This window comes from Gilbertella persicaria (assembly GCF_025201335.1).
Source record: "Gilbertella persicaria strain CBS 190.32 chromosome Unknown B0P05scaffold_30, whole genome shotgun sequence".
NCBI classification, from domain to species: Eukaryota; Fungi; Mucoromycota; class Mucoromycetes; order Mucorales; family Choanephoraceae; genus Gilbertella; species Gilbertella persicaria.
Genome location: NW_026251991.1, coordinates 312,260 through 317,083, shown reverse-complemented (window position 1 = coordinate 317,083; position 4,824 = coordinate 312,260). Strand labels below are relative to the sequence as shown.

Here is a 4,824-nt window from a genome sequence, read left to right as displayed (position 1 = left end):
CGGAACAATCACGTCTTCTTTTCATACGAGAGAGGGTGCCAGTGGCTTTAGAAAAGTCTTGTTCCAACTGAGCACAGAAGTTCTTCCAAGAGAGACGCTTAGCTTTAGCAACAAGACGACGAAAGTGACGATGTGCATCATGATGCAACGACCACCAGTAAGCTTTGTCAACACCAGAGGCATGACGCCACCTACTATAACAGCGATCGCGTTCTCGAGCTGCTGATTCGATATCAGGAGTCCAGTACTTCTTCCACCATTTTCCAGACCGATGTTGTCTTGCACCAACCGACCCATCCAAAGCCTCGTAGAAGCACCCATTAAGAGTAGCATTCAACTCGTCAATATCAGGGCGTTCAAGCGGTGGCGCAGAGACCAGCTGACTCAGAGTAGATTCCAGAGGAACTACAAGCGAGCGAAACTTGCTTTGGAACAGTGCCAAAGGTTCCTTTTCCCGCAAGCGAGATAGGTTCCAAAGGCGTCGTGGAGCAAGACCGTCAGAGCCAGCATGAGCCCCAGATCCCAAAGTAGAATCATAGTCGAATGACAAAGTCATCAACCGGTGATCAGACCCAAGGGAGAGATCAGATTCTACTGCGACTTGAGCACCACGCATATTCCACGAGGAAATATTTGTAATGAACAAATCGATGATACTACTCATTTCTATACCACGTCGAAACGTTGTAAAGGTGGGCACACCACGACAAAGAGTAGTATTCAGCACAGCCAGGTCTCGTTGTTCAAGCCATGCACGCATAGCAAGACCACGCGAGTTGGTAGCGGAATCACCAGTGAAATCACCAAAGCGAGCATTAAAGTCACCACAGAGGATAGAGTCAGAGTTGAGAGGAATAGAGGAGAGGCGGATAGCACCAGCTCATTAGAGAGACTGGGTGGAAAGTACGAACAATGCACATTGACTGCTCCCATTTTGAGTGAGAGAGTATATGCATTGAAAGACGGCAACTGGGTGACAGGAAAAGGACAGGAAGGAGAGACAAGAGCAGAGACACCACCAGAACCACGGTTGTTTGCACCAACTACCTTTGATCCATATAGATGGTATTGCGACCAATCTATAGGAAGATAGCCGGCGGTGAGCCAAGTTTCGGTAATAAGTAGAATATTTGTACAGAGAGCATGTGAAATAACATCGTGGATGGTCGTGGTTTTTAAGCCATTCGCATTCCAGATGCTAATATAGAAGGAGCGTGATGGGTGGGCGGGAGTATGGATTGGATCCATACTCATTAAAATTCCATTTCGGAATCAGTGGCAGAATCCTCAACAGCCGTTTTGTTTCGGAAAACAAAAGCAGCTTGCTTTGGATTTTCCTTTTCCAAACGAGAACGAGCAGAAGCAAGAGCCAAAGAGAGGTCAGCATCGTCAATCCAACCCAACTCAACGAAGGATCGACCAACAGGGCCAACAAGAAGAGGACGCAAGAAAGAGAGGGTATCCACAGCGCGGCTGTTCACCAGTGAGGCCATTTCGCTTGCTCTGTTTGCTTCAGACAAAGCAGCGAACTTGGGATCAGCAAGGTGCTTAGGATCCAAAGGATCGAAGCCACCGATCAATTCAGCACCTACCTTTTGCATGGTAGCAGTGAATTGCTCCACATACTGCACATGCATCAGGAGGCCAAGCACACCAGACGCAGGAAAAGAGACATCAAGGATACGTCCAGTATCCACACCAGAGCGACGAAGACGAGATCGGACTTCAGATCTATTGATCTTGCGAGAGCGACCAAGGTACACATATGTAAAGCCCTGAGGACCTTTGGCAGCAGGGCTCACAAAGGCACGGGCAGCAGCAACTCGTTTCTTCTGCGAAACGCGGGCAGGACGGACAGGAGGAGAGGCAGGCTTAGCAGCCTTGGCTGCCCAAGAGGAAGCATGGATGGATGAATCCCCACTGCCTGGGTGTGTGGCAGTGGGAGTAGGAGGAGAGACAGAAGAGACCTGAGTGCCGCCTTGGGACCTTGAAGAATTGGACTCGAGAGTCCGGACGCGAGAAAGGAGCTTGCTATTTTCTGCTTGCAGAAAAAGTTTTTCCTCCTCAAGGAGGGAAACCTTTTCTTTCAGAGCTATAAGATCTGAAAAAAGAGTTTCATGATGCTGTACCTGTTGTGCTAAGGTCAGCACAAGTTGATGCAACTGCTGGATGTCCAGGTTAGTTGCCATTTTTGACGGATGGATGACTGTTTTGGATGGATGGATGATTTTCTGGATGGATGGATGATTGTTCTGGATGGATGGATGATTTTTAGACGGATGCACTAACGGATGAATAGGATGCAGCGTTGGATTTTTTGACAGTATGATCGAATTTAAATGGTTAAACCAAAAAAAGTGATCAAAAAGCGAAAGAAAGGTGCTCGTTTAGCTCAGGTTAAAGATTATATTTTTATTAATTAACAATTATATGGGCTACTCTATGGAGCATAATGCCAAATTGTATGAACAGTTTTCAAAAAAAGAGAAAAAGGAGAGAGAGTGAAAAAACCTGACAGAAAGCAGACAACAGGAAAAAAAGTAAAAGAGAAAAGAAACAGAGACAGAAAGAGTATTGTAGATTTGCATGATTCCAAAGGCATGACCAACGGCTGGGAACTTTGATAATCACTTACCACCGCGGCAGCGCAGAGGAAAGACATGACAAAAATAGTTCGTCTACGACGAGACCAGAGGAGGGAGCCAACGATCACCAGGATCTTGATCAGGGCGAATTGTTGCAAGAGGATGCACAAGTACATCAATTGCATAGAGTAACTGAAGCAAAGCAGACCAAAAAGGAGGAGGGCCAGAGGAAGCCTTAGTCGGCAGTTGATTCAGAGCATAATCAAGACGATGAACACCAGCAGGAGCAATAGGTAGTGCATCCCATAATGCTGGGTCAAGCGCCTGACATGACAAAAAGTGTTCACGGGAGACAAAAGCACCAGAGAGACAAGGACATTCTTCACGCATGTTTGCAAAGCGACCCAGACGCCAACGCACCAAGCGACTACGAGAAGTACGAAGCATGGGCAGGTAAAGGATAGGATCCGGCTTAGACGTACAAGGACGACAAGCACGGAGAAGGACGGAACGACCACGAGCCGCATGTCGCACCATTTGGCGGTCAAATTGGCTCTGCCATTGTCGTCTAAAGTGAGTGCGAAGTTCAGCATTAGAGACAGGCTGTGGGTCCGGTAGTGAACGGTACAAGACATTCTGTTGAAGAAGCTTGACCAGGCGAGGGTACCGTAGTTGATCACGCAAAAGCACTATCAAGCAGTCATCAGGGAGGTATTGTACACGCAAAGCAAATTTGGTGACAAGGATGTTGTACCTATGATTCATGGCAGGAAGACAGGTGAGGTGTTTTGCAACTTGAAACCAAGAGCCACCAACAAACATACGGACCAGGCGATTCTGCAAATCATCTAGGTGTGTCATGTCTGCCGAAGCAAGACGGGATATAGCCAAACCATACTCTATCTTGGGACGAATAAAGCAGGCATACAGCCGAGAAGACAAAAGAAGTGAGAAACCATTGCGGTGAACACCGACAGAGGTTAGCAGAGCCATGGTCTTGATGGCCTTAGCAGATCTCAAAGAGATGATGCCAGGTCCATGGATGCCTTTTTCTCGAAAGGGTACACCAAGATAGATGAACTCGTCCACGAGGGGCAGAGATTCGCCATACAATGTCAATCGAGGGCCATCACAAGGTGAGTTTAGAACTGCACACTTGGCCGGACTCCAACGATATCCAAGGGAGCAAGAATGCTCAGCAGCAAGGTTCAACATATGCTGGACTTGACTACGAGAGCCGAAGATCGCAACATCATCCGCAAAAAGAAGACAATTTAGAGGAATTGCATCAGACATACCAGGAGGACATACCAAAGTAGTACCAGCCGTAGCAGCAGAACGAAGGAGAGAAGGAAGAGAGTTGATGTACAAAGAGTACAAGTGCGGAGAGAGAACAGAACCTTGCAGAACACCCGTGACAGGCTGAAAGGGAGTAGAAGAGTGGTTGGCTATCAGCACAGATACTTGTACGTCGTCAAACAAGTTGACTAGTAAAGCAAGCACAGGCCGAGGTAGAGAGGAGCGAGCCAGTACATCCCAGATGACACGTCTGTCGACAGTATCATAAGCAGCCTTGATGTCAAGAAAAGCAACAACAGGACGGCGACGGTTGGTTAGAAAGTAATCATGCATCAAGTCATGCAAGCATAGAGCTTGATCCAGAGGACTACGTTGAGGACGGAAACCACCTTGCGCAATGTCCAGTGTAGGCGAGTGTTCATGAAGACAATCAGCTATTGTAAACTCAAAGAGCTTACGCATGACTGATGTCAACGAAATCGGTCGATAGTTGGACGGATCAGAGGGATCACCTTTTTTGTGTATCGGGTATACATTAGCAAGACGCCAGAGAGAAGGAGTGCTCGTTTAGCTCAGTTGGTTAGAGCGTGGTGCTAATAACGCCAAGGTCACAGGTTCGACCCCTGTAATGAGCATACTTTTCTTTGTTGTCCCGTGCTATCTTCGGGATTGTCGCTTTTTGAGTCAACACTGAATTTCGTCGTACGTTGTCAGGATATTCATAATATGTATTTTTTGAAGTAGGTTAAGGATGTTCCAGCACAATGCTAGATCTTTCTAGCAGTAACATGAAGAATGAATTATATAGTACATTACTTAGTCAATGGACTGTAAAATAAATGATCTAAGATCGAAAAAAAAAAAAAAAAGTAAAAGAGATAAAGACAGCCAAGCCAAGGATGAAAGCTTGGTTTGTTCGTTAAATTGATAATTGGAGGAT

The 4,824-nt window shown here is 46.6% G+C and overlaps 1 non-coding gene across 1 annotated transcript; it reads left to right on the top strand.

Annotated features, from left to right (window-relative positions):
• Positions 1 to 4,445: 4,445 nt before the first annotated feature.
• Positions 4,446 to 4,519, top strand: B0P05DRAFT_t65. Its single transcript has one exon. It is a non-coding gene; the product is annotated as a tRNA-Ile (tRNA).
• Positions 4,520 to 4,824: the final 305 nt, after the last annotated feature.